The 15,158-nt window shown below is 40.7% G+C and overlaps 1 protein-coding gene across 1 annotated transcript in view; it reads left to right on the top strand.

Annotated features, from left to right (window-relative positions):
- PTPRM (protein tyrosine phosphatase receptor type M) overlaps positions 1–15,158 on the top strand; it is a 712,816-nt gene that overhangs the window by 539,140 nt on the left and 158,518 nt on the right. The gene's annotated exons all lie outside the window — the stretch shown is intronic.

Here is a 15,158-nt window from a genome sequence, read left to right on the forward strand (position 1 = left end):
CCCCCCCACCCAGTGCATCTTCTTATGCAGACTCAGGGTGCTTTTGTCATGGGGGCCTAGCATGTGGGAAACAGGGAACAGAGGGCAGCAGTGCATAGCTGGCAGCCTTCGGCTTTAATTAAGATGCAGAATGGCAGGGAGGGATGCTGGGCTTCTGGGGTTAGAAACCAGGGCTGCGCACCAAAGTGAAGAGAGAGAGTCCTGCACCGACTTTATTCCAATCTCGGGGGCCATAGGGGGAGGGCCCTCAGCCTGTGGCCCACTCTCTGTATCGCGGCCTGTCTTACAAAAGTGCTGTGGGTGTTTTAAATTGTTGCAGACATACCAGGTCTTAAATTTTGAATTCTCATGGGTGCCATACTACGAAGGCACCAGATCATAGCGATCTGGTACAACTGGTTTGTACTGACGCTGAGTATTTTCTCTTTGGGACAGTCTGTAATGTCACACTCCTACAAAAGTCCTCCTCGTTACGAAAGGCCATTTATAAAACCAAGCAACAACTTCTATTTCCAGCCATTCGACCTTCCATCCTTTCCTCATTTTACATGTCTGAGCACCACAGCTGAAAATATGTTTAGAATATCTGATTCAGCACTAAAACATCTGTGCCCTCTCCTTTTCCTGGCCTTTCTGTCCTTGTCCCCATAACCTCCTCTGGCACTTTCTCTGTTTTCAAGGCTGCATGCCGCCCTAACGGCCAGACAGCCAACGTAATAACCTATGCTGACCAGTGTGAGAAACCTGTGGCTTAGGCAGCAGTGTTTTGACATTGGCAGGACAACAGGTACGAGAAAATTGTTGAGGACAGAGATAACATGCAGAAAGCAAGGAAACTTAAATAGCAAGTTTCTCTCTGTCTCCAGAAAGTTCTGTCTGTGGAAGTCTATTCTAAAGGAGGCTGCACCCAGGGCCCTATATGAACAACATACAAACCCTCCCTGTACCGGCAGGAACGTCCCGATTGGTCTGGGGCGCACTGGGTGTTCCTTCATTAGGCCGTATTTGTTGTTGCGATTGCAGCAGCGGCGTGATTTACGGCATAGGCCTCTGGAAACGACGGGAGCAGGAGCTAGTGCAGCCCCAGCAAGGCCGCCTTCATCCAGCACACCTCGTCCGTCTGTTCAAAGTGGAAGTCTCCTTCCCGATGACATTTTTGTGCTGCTGTTTTCTTTCTCTTGCTTTTGAAATACTGTGTTGTTTGGCGCAGTCCTGTTTGGGAATGCCACATTCCCTGGATGCAATTGTGTTAGTCAAGGCATGGCTTGCGTTGTGTTTCTGTTTCGTCAGATGGGAGCTGCGTGAGCCCTTGTTATCATGGGGAGGATGGGGCATACAATCCTTCCTCTCAGGAGGCAGCGATCTCCTGGGAAAGCTGCCTGTCGGACACCTGAGATCCCAGTCGCCCCAGGACAGACTGCACCGATGAACACATTCCGTCTTGACCCTGACATTTCTGCACAGAAACCTGTCGGGGGCTGTGGTGCTGTTATCCGCACTTGGCCAGGGGCCCTGGGACGTAGCCAGGGGGGAAAGGAGTCAAAATTCTCAACTCTTAGAATTTCCTTTTTTTGGTGTGTCCCGGGAAAACCAAACAGCAGAGGCCTTTCAGATGGTCTCCATTAGCAAATTCTGGTCCCTGGCAACAAGTGTCTGTTTTGCTTTGTGGCTCCCTCGCCCGTGAAATCAGCGTCAAGTCAGTGAGGGGTGACTGCCTTTTAACAAAGCTCAGCACTGTTAGGACGCGCAGCGGCTCTCCAGCACCACGCCAGCTCTCCATTTTGAATAGGCAAAGGGACGGGAGAGAAAAAATATAAAATCAGTCTTGACATTGTATGAGAAAAAGCGAAAAGGACATATTTGAGTCTTTACCTCAGCTTGAGTAATTTCGTGTTACTTGCTCATGTTCCTTTCCGGTGAGGCACTCTGACTCACTGGCAGACCACCTTCAGGATCTCGAACTACAGAGCCTCTGCTTGCATTGAGTCAGCTGTCATCCAGAGGCTGAGCTTACTTTGAGTTGGACGGCACTGGTGGTCAGGGAGGCCGGTGGGGTTACCTTGCAGGAGCATCTCTTCCGCTTGAGGCCTTCCCACAGGGTGTAGGTAAGCCTGCCTTCCGATGCTTGGCTCAGTCAAAGGTCTTTACCACAAACATAGCCAAAGCTATCAGGTCCTGCCTCTTTTTCCAGATAAAGCTCTATCCCTCTGTTCTTGAGAAGCTCTGACTGTAATGAGGAGGCAGTGAAATGAGCAGTGTTTATCTCCTGGGACAAAAGTGCTCTGTCGATACAGCAAATGTCAGCCCCACAGGTGGACAACACCACAGCACACTGGTTCTGCGGTAACTCAGAAAGTGTCCTGTTTACACACGTTTGCCTAGAATGTTCAGTTATCTAGGACGAATGTCCAGTATAGGGGTTGACAGGAAAATTCTCGTTGTAGTTGGCTTTCAAATTTTCACATTTGACAGCAACTGTGGTCTGAAAGACCATTAGATTATGTCAAAAAGCAGTTTGGGAAAGCTTCTGTCAGTTGGAGGGACTCCAGCTCTGATATTTCTAAATGGTGTGCAGTATTCCCATACTGTTCCTGGCCTCCCCTATCATGAGTTTGGGTTAGAAGCTACTGTCCCGAACCATGACGTCACTCAGCAAACACTGAGGGGTGGCTGTGGGCCCTCAGAAATTTGGATTGCATGAGGTTAGTCGTGGGATGAAAAAAGCTCTCAGTGTATCTGTATCACACCTTGGACAGAAATCTGACCTGAATGTATGGAAACAGGCAAACAGGAGGGCCATTAATAACTCTAAATTTTTATTGTCTTCAAGTAGTGGATTATGTTAGTTGTATGTTAGCTAGAAAGCCAAATAAATGCCTGGTCAAGCACTGTGAGGTAAGGACAATATTGGGTTCTGGTTTGTTTTGAGAGATTAGAATAGTTTGTGCCCACAGTAAGCACTCAAAACTATTTGTTGACTGTTGACTATTTGAGTGAATATCAAGGCACTAGATGATGTTGCATTCATGGTCTTCTTCATCAGCTTAGGCCGATGTTCCATCTAACAAGGTAAATCCTTCAAGGTTCTTATGTATTATTTTAGGCAATAATGTTCCTATTTCCCAGTATGTTCCACGGATGCTGTGTCACTAAGCTAGACATCTATGGGGTATCATCGATAATCACTCAACTGACTGTTCCATGTAACTTATAATGTGGTCAGCAACCCTTAAATTGTTGAGAGGACGTGTTTACGATGAAAGGATGGAAAAACTAAAAAAACTGTTACTTTTACCACTTTGTGAAATTTCATGAGTCCCTAGTTTGACACTTCAGTTTCTGTTCATAGGACAAGGTTAAGAGAAAAAGAATTAGGAAGTTGCTTAGGAGTAAGCTTTTCTGTTTATTGGGAGTTGGTACCGAACATTCATAAATTTATAATCTGCATTATGTTCCAGCAATATGTTAATGCTGAGTTCATAAGATTAATCAGGCCACATGCTGTCCTGTGGTTTCACTAATACAGTTCTGAGTTACATCAGCATTTTCTCTTTCACACCACACACAAAAAGCCTTACAGAGCAGTATGTAAGCAGTCCTAACAGGCAAATGTTCAGACATAATTAAAGGTGAAGTTTAGCTTTTCTGTTATGGTTGGTGAAGAAGATAATGTTCTTTAACTGTACGATAGGAAAATAGAGCCAAGCCATTTGGCTGCCAAACACATTCTCATTGAAACTTCACACAGGACTTCACCAATTGCTAGAAGCTCCTTCCAGGAATTCCAGCCCTCTACGAGATCACTAAGAAGTCTGGTAGAATGAGAATGTTCCAAGTCTAATTGGTGGAAGCAGGTCATCCCTACTCTTTGCCCACATCCTCCTATGTGTATGCTCTGCTTCTGGAATTTTTAGTAACTGGATATCCACTGGAAGATCCGTTCCTTTGGCAAGACTGCAAACTAGGGAGATATGTGCATTCATTCCACGAAAGTAAAATTTCGCCACCAGTGGTTAGAAATTGGATCATAATTTTAAACTGGAGTTGTGTCTTCTTCATTAAAGACATGCCCCCAATTTACAACAAAATAAACCAGCTGCAGTAATCATTCGTTTAACAGATGTTTCCTGAGCATCAACTTGGGCTTGGAAGTCTGCTTAGTGCTGGTTCAACACTGGTGGGAGCAACAGTCTACACAGAACGTAGCCTGAGGGGTTTTATGTCTTCCAAATCGTGAAACAAGTGCTTTCTGCCTTGGCCTCGTGGCTTTCACCACTTCCACAGCCTGCTGCCTCGTCATCTCTGTCGAATACAGCACTGCCTCCCCAGTTAGATGGGCTGAATCACTGACAGCCTCTAAAAATGCCAGATTCCAGAATCGATTACAAATAAAGCATTAAGTTGACGTATTTACCTAGGTTGGCTGGACTGACTTGTTCAGATTTACTAATTATTATTGGGTTGTGTAGGGATGATAAGCAAGAGGATCTGAAGCACCTGGGCCAGAATCTATGTGAAGCAACAGGATGCTAGCCATCCGCTCACCCCCAGAGGTCAGACAGCATCAGAAAGAGAGGTCAAGTCAGTCCTGCCCCAGTTCTGACCATCCCACCTTCTCCCTCCCCCAGCTGCATACTCTTTTGATTATTTTCTATATAATAATAATAATCTTGCTTTTCCACATAGTAGTCACATTTCTAAATATTATACAAGCCTGTTTTACAATAAATATTTTGAAGTAATATTTGAAAGAGGAGGTGCCTCGCTATGCTGTATTTTATTTATCATATCCTCTTTATTCTGGATCTAATTTGAGCCCAAAGAGGACTGAATAATGTACATTCATTAAGCACCTCTACTTTTTGTTGCTCATATGCAGGAATTTGTCAATGTACAAACACACACACACACACACCCCAAAAAACACAGGCTTGCATATATCTAGAATAGCCCTGCCCTTTAAGATGCTTATGTTTGGTTTCAGTCAAATTTATAATGCTTCCTTCACATTTGCATTTCTTCTCCTCTTATTGTCTTGGAAATGATAAGAAATTGGCAGATTTCTCACTGAACTCCAGACGTTCAGCATGCTGCTGGTAATTTATGGAACCTGTCTGCTGTATCAGTTCCTTGTCTTATAACAGCCTTTTATTTCTTCCAAGATCAAGACCATCATCCTATTATTTTAAGTATTTTTCTCCTTGACTCTGTCTCAGCTGTGCTGTTCTTCCCCTTCTCCTAGGCAATCTCCTTATCTTAATAAAATATAATTAAAGCTGCACATAATTCCGGTAGGCCTTCCTTTGTACTCAAAAAACTTCGATGTCTCGCTCGCCACTCCTCCCCCTTCCTGTACACTAGTCCCCACAGGATTCCTCTGCCTGCATGAGGGACCTGCTCACCTCTGACAGCACGCAGCTGTGATTACTTTCCCATTCATCACCCCTAAAAATGGGTTTGCATTTTAATTTGCAAATATAAAATACATGTATTTGTTGACAGTGAATTAAACGAAATGTGTATCGGTGTAATCACTGCTAGTTCAGATTATTTTGGGGAAATACAAGGAGTCCCATCTGATGCAGTTATTTGGTATAGTTCCTAGCATTAACACTGTTCTCAGATTTTGAGGGTAACATGATACAACGATATTGTACATATTAACATTCATGGAGTTCCTTTGCTCTTTAAGATAACTGGAACTCAGAGAAGTGTGGTACAAACTACTATGGAGTGAATTCCTCAAATATATGTCATATTGGAGAAAAACACAGGTTCTGGGAAGTTTTTATAAAACAACTGATTTGTAGTCTTCAAAAAGGTCAATGTGAGGTAAGGAAAAAATTCAAAGGACTGTTCTAGATTAAAGAAACTAAAGAAACATGACCAGTAAATGCAGTGCATGATTCTTGATTGATTCTTAAGCAAACAACAACAACAACTATAAAGGACACTATTGGGATGATTTGGAAGATTTGAATATGCATATAATATTTTTGTATCATTGTTAGATCTTTTAAGAGTAATAATACTGTAGTTATGTAAAATTCCCTGTTCTTAGGTGATGCATGCTAAAGTATTAGGGTACATTGTCACGATGTCTTCAGCCAACTGGTCCAGTGGTTCAGCAAGATAAGTGTAGCTATGGATGTTCATGTGTATACATATGCCCATACCTATGTTCTTACACGCAAAGTCTTGTCATTCTTTGTTTCTTCCAAATGAGGGAAAGACGGGTTTCTAAGTTAACTTTCCTGCTGATAAATGCAAGATTTTTCTTAAACTTCGGGAGGCAAACTGAAGGGTGTGGGCAGTGGGGGAGGCCAGCATACCTGAGCCCTTCCCTTGCAAGGTGTGGGTGGAAGGTCGTCCTACCGGCCTTCTCCCACATCTTCCACCGTTGTCAATCCTCCCACGTGTTCAGAATTAAACCAAACCAGCTAACTGCAAGAGGTTCTTCTCTGCTATTTCTTGACAAAATGAACCCAAGAAATTTAAATCACTTGATGCTGGATGCCCTAAAAAGGGTGGCCAATTTTGCCGTGTCACTTCCTTGCTTGAAGCAGAACGGAACGGGGGAAGGGTGAACCGCGTGATTGTACGCCCCTTTCTCGGAGTTTCGGAAGGGCAGCCCCGTCCCCCCAAACGGGATGCTTTTTATCTGTCATCCCTTCTCATACTTTGGGATGTACTTTACCCTCTTCTTTACATGTGTGTTGATTGTGTGTGGGAAGGTGAATTGGCTCTTAACATTTTGAAATAAGGTAGGCTTGTTTTTTTTGTAAATTTCTCTAATTGTTTAGTGAAATAGTTCCATGGGAATTTTTTAATTGATATATAAATAGAAAGAAGATGAGTTTTGAAAATATAATGCCATCTTAGAAAATACCCCAAAAAAGGGAGAGAAGAAAAATGAAGCCTAGATCTTGAAGTCAGTTACAGCTTTGGGGCAGAAGTGTGGGGAGGGTCATTTTGCCTGTACTTTGCTTCACTTAAGACTTGTTCCAAGCTACATTTGGACTTGATACAGAAAATGACTGGAGTGGGAGCTCTTCTTCATAAGTAATCCTTATGTGGTAACTTTAAAAAAAAAAATACTATTTCCCATCATAAAACCAGAAATATTTTTGAAAATTTATGTCCTCCAGGATATCCAGTTTTGTGATTCTTCTGGTCAGAGGATGGAAAGAAGTTGGGTTATCAGCATGTGCCACATTCTGTGTGTTTCATAGACACTTGTGAACATAAAGTGATATTCTGTGTGAGTTGAGGTTAAATGTTTTGATTTTTTTTAGAGTTGCTCTTACACTGTTATCAGCCAAAATATCATGTGGCTAAATGATTTCATTTCATCTAATTTGCTCTACAATTAGACAACCATTCTAGCCTTGGGAGCAAAATATGTTCATCATAAAAAAATTAAGAATGCGGTCTAAAGTTCAAAGCTGAAACATTAAACTACTTAGTGGAAAGCTTTTTTTTTTTTTAAGATTTTTTTTAAATTTATTTATTTGACAGAGAGCTAGCACAAGTAGGCAGAGCGGCGGGCAGAGGGAAAGGGAGAAGCAGGCTCTCTGCTGAGCAGGGAGCCCGATGCGGGGCTCAATCCCAGGACCCCGGGATCATGACCCGAGCCGAAGGCAGCTGCTTAACCGACTGAGCCACCCAGGCGCCCCAGTGGAAAGCTTTAAGAACTATGCACTTAATATGAAAAGAAACAGTCATTTTTCACTGCTATAAATTCTATTCTTGTCCGTAAAAGGAAAATATATCAAGTTTAACTGTTTGATACTAAAAACAAATTCCATTAGGTCACCTTGTAGGTTCTCTAAACATCCCTATTTTTTCTACATGCATGAATGGCCTTAGGTTATGTTTATATTTCAGTTTTAGAAATGTTTACCAAACATGCATATAGTTTCCATTATGAGGAATAAACTACACTAGGTTCTTTGGATTTGCTTTTTTTATTCTTTATTATATGTTTAATTAGTTATGTACTTTATAACTTTCAATATTTTGGCATTTTGGAATACAACAATATGTTATATTGCTGTGATCCATATATAGTTATATTTGGAATGATATGTTATGCCTGAGTTATAAAAATAATTTGACACATCCACTATGTTCAGTGGATATCATGTCTGCCAAAAATATTACCATTTACACACTGCTAGCTTTCATACATAATTACTTGTTCATCTCGGGACATAATGTCAGCTTGTACTATGTAATATAAAATAATCTCATCTAGATGCATAATGAATTTCTATTATCTAAGAGTTGTTTATATTTGATGACATTTTCCTTTGGAAAAATATATTTCTGTAAGAGGAAAATTACAACATTTTTTAAATCAGTGCTTTTTTTTTTTTTTGCACTACAATGTGTTTGAGCACCCAATGATTAGGATCACTGTTGTTTAGTGGCAACGTGCTAAGTCTGTGCAGTGTGAGAAATGGTTTCTTACTTCATGGATCTCAGAAGACATCTTATATTAAGACATCCTTAATTAAATAAGACAGGATGAGGTGAAGGGGCTCCTGGGTGGCTCAGTCGTTAAGCGTCTGCCTTCGGCTCAGGTCATGATTCCAGGTCCTGGGATCAAGCCCTGCATCGGGCTCCCTGCTCCGTGGGAAGCCTGCTTCTCCCTCTCACACTCCCCCTGCTTGTGTTCCCTCTCTCGCTGTATCTCTCTCTCTGTCAAATAAATAAATAAAATCTTTAAAAAAAAAAAAAAAGGGCGCCTGGGTGGCTCAGTCGGTTAAGCGGCTGCCTTCGGCTCAGGTCATGATCCCAGGGTCCTGGGATCGAGTCCCGCATCGGGCTCCCCGCTCTGCGGGGAGCCTGCTTCTCCCTCTCCCTCTGCCTACTTGTGTTCTCTCTCTATCTCTCTGTCAAATAAATAAATAAAATCTTTAAAAAAAAAAAAAAAGACAGGATGAGGTGAAGATGATGATTGCTTTGGAAGTCAGAGACAAGTGAGGTCACTGTGAACTGAAAGATTAGAGGCATCAGGGATCCGAGCTTTGAAGGATGGGAAAGATTAGGTGTTACAGGAGTAGAGAGCAAATGCACGGAGAAATGAATGGAGAGAGAGAGCAGTGGAGGCAATGAAGACTCCTATCCAAGCTGAACACTTTGTGAGCAACGAATGGCTGATACTCTTACTGCAATCCATTCACATCCATGAGTGATGTACTCATACTTTAATAGAAAAATGAGCAAAGGATAGAACAGTCAATTTATAGAAAGGAAATGCAAATGATCAATATATGTACTAAAAGCTGTTCAATTCATTAATAAACAATGAAATGCAAATTTAGAAAGTTATATCCTCTTTATTTTTCATATCAAATTGACAACTTTTAAAATCCAGTAGGGTAGAGTGCAAAGGGCACCCTATACATTTTCTGGTGAGAGTAGAAACTGGTACAGAAGTCTTTTAAAGTAGTTTATAGCTGGCATCACTACTATTTTAAATGGACATGACAATTAACCCAATGCCACTTAGAATTTCCTTTAAGGGAATTTTTAGATATATAAAGATGCTCATCATTGGATTACATATGACAGTGAATAATTTGGGAGCTACCTAAATTTCTAATAGTGACACAAATAAATAAATGTCATTTTATTAAGTAGTGGTGAGTCATTAAAACCTATGCTTTCAGAAAATTTTTAGTGACACGTGAAAGTCACAGAAATAAGTAGAACAGTAAAATCCAAATTTTACTTAAAATAAATTTATGTTAAAAAAGACTGGATTAAAAGATCCCAAAGCATTAGCAATTGTTATTCTGAGTGGTAAAATTATGGTTTGTATTTAACCTTCTATTTTCTAGATTCTGTTTAATGAAAATTCATTATCTTTAGAAAAAACATATTAAACTTTCATCTATTTTAGCAATTTATTGAAACAGGACAAATGAGATAGTTAGGATAAAGTCCCAAAGAGGGGATTTTATAAATCAATAAATGCCAGTGTTATCCCTGGACCAGCTAATAAAATGAAGTTGCTGAATAAAAAGTGTGTGTGTGTGTGTGTGTGTGTGTGTGTGTGTGTGTGTGTGGATGTGTCATAAAGGTAAGAACAGTGTTTGGACGGAGCCTATGCTGAGAAAGGTCTGGATCTTATCCACAGTCTGGGGACCCAAAAGGCACTTAGAGATGCCCAGGCCAAAAATGTTAATAGGGATTGGAATAGCATAGGAATCAATGTACACAATTAGCAAGAACCAGCATTGTTTAAAATATCTAAAACATTTCAGAGAAAGAGCTATAATGGGACCCATCTTTTGGAGAAAGGATAGGAATTATTCTAAGAAATTTCCTGTCATGTATTTACACACAAATTACTTTCAAATGACTTTGTAAGTACTGAGAACTAAATGCCCTTTTCAGAGTCATTTTTGGCCTCCGCACACTTGGCCTGAGCTGCCAATATGTCAACATGTCACCCTCACATCTCAACAGTATGACAACATCAGTGACTGGTAAAGTGATTCAGGCCTATAGTTCAGATCCATTGGTTGCTTTTAAATAGTTACCATCAAATATCAGCAAAATCCAAGTGGAAATCTCTTTGGGGGCTCTTTTGGTTGAAATGCTACCAATTACTTGAAATATACCTGTATATTTATTATAAAGGAGGAAAAAGGTGACCCTAATTAGTGACTACTGTGAGCATTGCCAACTTTATAAACACAGTGTTCGAACAGATAAAAACTAAGGAAAACCATAACTTTAGGATGAAACTTTTCATTTTTGCTCTAGCAGATGCTTATAAATAATAAAATGATAATAAATAGCAGAACAGAATTCTAGTATTTATTCTGTTATTTGGTTTGCTAGCTTTCACAACAAATAAGAAAATTCATAATAAAGAATATAACCTTTTAAAAAATGCTTAGCAATTTGAAAGATACGTATTTGATCAACAAATATTCAGAAATTAGATATTATGTCTAAACCTTAAGCATTGTCCATGGGAGGGAAAAGAGAAAATGCCAAGTTCAGAGGAAATAAGCAAAGAGAACCTAAAGGAACAACAAATGCTGGACACAGTCAACAACCACAATCACAGACCAAGGTCTGTTCAAACTCATGCCTGTCCTGACCTCACATGTGCCCATATGTACAGCTACTTCGTTCAATATACAACACATTTGCAGTGCAAGTGAGTCATCCTAATCCTACAGTGAACATACTCAACATTGGCAAGTGCATATGTAGATGCTAAATATGTGTTCTTCATTCATTTAACAAATACCAAATGAGCAGCTGTAACAAGCCAAGCAGTATTCTAAGCTCTGCAGAACAGAATTAACCAAATTCCCTCTCTTACAGAGCTTGCTTTCTGATGAGAGAAGATAGACCATAAAGAAAATAAGGAACTTATCTGTATTCTCAAGGAATGTAAAGCTGGGAAGGAATATAGGGAACAGAGGAGGGGAGAGAAGTTGGAAGAAGTTAGACATGTAAATACAGTGGCCAGAGAAAGTCTCCATTTGAGTATGACTAAAGGGAGAGAGGAAGTGAGCCCTGAAGGTGTCAGGGGAAAGAGACTTCAGGCAGAGGGAGTAGCTGGGAGGCCAGCAAGGCTGCAGCAGAAGGAACAAGAGGAAGCATGTGGGGAACAAGATCTGTGAGCTGATGCACAAGCTAATGGCATCATGCAAGGCGTATTAGTGGTCTTAGCTTTTATTAATTTTGAAAAAAGGAGTGATATTCCATTCTTATTTTAAAACAAAAGCAATTTCTATACTTTTCTTCAGTTTCTTTAAAAAAAATAAATTTGGCTGCTATGTTAAGGATAGACCATGATAGTATGGACATTTTAATAATATTTATTCTTCCAGTCCATGAACATGGAATGTCTTTCCATTTATTTGTATTTACTTAAGTTTCTTTCATCACTGTTTTATAATTCTCAGTATACAAGTCTTTCACCTCCTTTGTTAGTTTACTCCTAAGTATTTTATTACTCCCCATAGCTCAGAATGTGACCTTATTTGGAAATAAGATCTTTATGTAGGCAATTAAATCAAAATGAGGTCATTAGGGTGGGCCCTAATCTAGTATGACTGGTGTCCTTAAAAAAGGAGAAATTTGGGCACAGGCACATAGAGTGGGAAGATGGTGGTGGAGAGACACAAAGAGAAGGCCAAGGGAGGACAGAAGCACAGACTGGGGTGGTACTGCAGTTCAGTGCAGGGTCTTGTGATATGGGGAGGAGCTGGGGTGTTCATGAGGAAGCCATTGTCATAACTGGCTGTGGGACATGACCTGGGTCAGAAGAGAAGTGAGGGCATGAGAAGATATAAAGGCCTTGATGAATGAAGGGGTAGAGAATTTTTTAAAGACAAAAACTGTCATCTCAAACAAATCATAGTCTAGTGAAGGAAAGAGTCATAAAAACAAAGCAATTGGCGCTATGAAAGAGAACCATGGAAGACACGATGGGAATGTTCCCAGCAGAGGAAAGGTCACCTCTGCCAAGGGGAGGGGGACCAGGAACAACTTCAGAAAGGAAGTCATAAAGAATGAATGGAAATATGACAGTCGGGCAGGTACAAGGAGAGAACATCATATGCAAATGTGAACTGCAGGGATGACAATGAATGTGTGGACTGCAGGTAATGCATTTATTAACACACCTAGAAACTACCTTCTTCACTCTCCAGGATTATGAACAATAACTACTGTATTTCCTAATTACAAGTTTAATGCTTCCTGTCACTCCCCAGTATGTATGTGTGTGTGTGTGTGTGTGTGTGTATAATTTGTGGTATGTAACTTCTACATAAAAACCTACTGTATAAATTTTATGCATATATATATAAGATTTTTAACTTACATGTACATCTTATAAATACAGAGGAAAAGTACATTGTTTCTCTTTACCCCTTTGCCCACCAACCATCATCATTCCAACTTCCTTTCTCTGACCTCCTAAATGTTCTTCCCAGAGACATTTAGGGTAATCTCTCATCTTCTGGCCTTCAGGCTACTCTGTCTGCCAATATTCCAGGAGGCCAACTTGGAAATACAAAACTCAAACTCTACTACGTTTAGTTTGGGTTCCAAGTGTTGGGGGGCAAGAATCTCCTGTCCCCTTCAAGGTCTTTCTAGCCAGACTAAGAATCAAATTGACATGAGGCAGATTAACAGGAGAATATAAAATTTAATTTCCTATGTTTGGGGCATCCATGCAGACATGGAAATTACAAAGATGGGCAAAATGAAATATATATGTCATTCTGAACTAAGGAGAACGTGGGTAGGGGTCTGGGACTTCAAAGGGAAGGAATGCAATTCACAGGAAGACGAAAGGGTCAAATGCCTGGTAAACAAATGTTTGCTGGGCCACTCAGAAACCATGGGACAGAGACTTTGATCAAATAGGCCTTGCTCGGTTCCTCCCTCTCTACCATACCTAGTTCATATCATAAGGTAGTTATCTATGGTGATAGCTCTCTTCCTGGAGCAGCTCCTCTTTCTAAATTCTTTTTAGGCAGTTGAAGGGGAAGTAAAGAGCTTTTCCTGAATCTGCTGGGTTTTGATTGCTTTCTAACTCAAAATAATATTCATGCCAAAATGGCCCATCTTTGGGCAGCCTGCATTTGGCCCCTACATGAGCAAATAACACACACCAGTATTAGGATCAATATAATGGAGCTATAGGCACTCTAACCTCTTGATTGTGAATCATAAACGTGTCGATGCAGGTTTAAAATTTTTTGTTTCGGATTGTTTAATCACAAAGATAACAGAAGTCACCTATGCTAAATATATTCTGTAAGGATAGTTCTTACACATTGATATTTTCTTAAGTGCTTAAGCAATAGTGACATGACTTAATATGGTCAGGCCTCAGTAGAGTAAAACTCAGCAGGCTGCAGAAGGTAATCATAACATGAGCGAGTCCTCTGGGATCTATAGCCTCCCGATTACAGAGTTCTGAAAGCTCACACCCAAACTGGTAAAGGATGCTGTACCCAGGCAGCACTACTCCTAATTATCAACCTAAAGAAATCCCCCGTATCAGGGTCCTGGGATCGAGCCCCGCATCGGGCTTTCTGCTCAGCGGGAAGCCTGCTTCTCCCTCTCCCACTCCCCCTGCTTCTGTTCCCTCTCTCGCTGTCTCTCTCTCTGTCAAATAAATAAATAAAATCTTTAAAAAAAAAAAAAAAGAGAAAGAAAAAGAAATCCCACGTATCAAAAACCCTATGGACAAGAGAAGGCTTATTTGGAAAGCAGGGCTCAACACAGCTCCCGGGGCAGAAGCATATTTGGGTGTGGAGGAAACAAAGAGAGCAAGTGCTTTATGGGAGCACATTCTCCAAAAGTGGCATGCTTGCACAGTTGTTTAAGTACTCTACTGATAAGGTGATAAATAGATTAGAGAAACTCAGAGGGAGAGAGTTGTCAGAGGGGCACCTTTCTCATTTATTTATTTATTTATTCGACTAATGCTTGGTGGATGCCTACATTGTGAACAACCTAGAGTGAACAAACTAGAGAAACTTACATTCTAGTGATGGCAACGTACCAGAAATGAGTGTATGAAAGAAATATGTAGTATGCAGAAAACTGAAAGGAGATTAACAGGATAAAAATGATTGATGATTACTCTTGGCCTCACACAAGCCTTACTATCGATGAGGCTGTGTTCAACATGAAATATTCAGGATGGTCAGATTCACATTCACCTAGCATTCATTGAGCACACATTCTATAGCAGGGCTTTGACAGGCGATTTCATTAAATGGATTCCTTGTCAGCATTCTTTTGATACATCACAAATGACAGGTTATCAACAAGCATCCTGGGATTCAGATATTTGTCACCCAAGTTTATACTACTTTTGACCGGGTTAAACTTTAAAATGGAGATTAGTCATGCCACAGTCTAAATCCAGGCCCAGAAAATGGTGGGGACGGAAAGAATTTCCAAAGTCCCTGGGATTCTCCCACATCTAAAATACCAACCCCTCCTCCCCCATTGAGGGTATGGGGTGATGGCAGTTGGTCCATCAGAAGCCAGGATCCTATGGGCATGGCCTTCCATGAGAGGCACACAGAAGCTCTTAGTAATGCAGAAAGTGGGTCTTCCTGTGATCACCGGATAAAATTATAACCCCTGGAGTCCTA

The sequence above is a fragment of the Leptonychotes weddellii genome, chromosome 13 (assembly GCF_054177405.1).
Source record: "Leptonychotes weddellii isolate Sample4059 chromosome 13, ASM5417740v2, whole genome shotgun sequence".
In the NCBI taxonomy this organism is placed as follows: domain Eukaryota; kingdom Metazoa; phylum Chordata; class Mammalia; order Carnivora; family Phocidae; genus Leptonychotes; species Leptonychotes weddellii.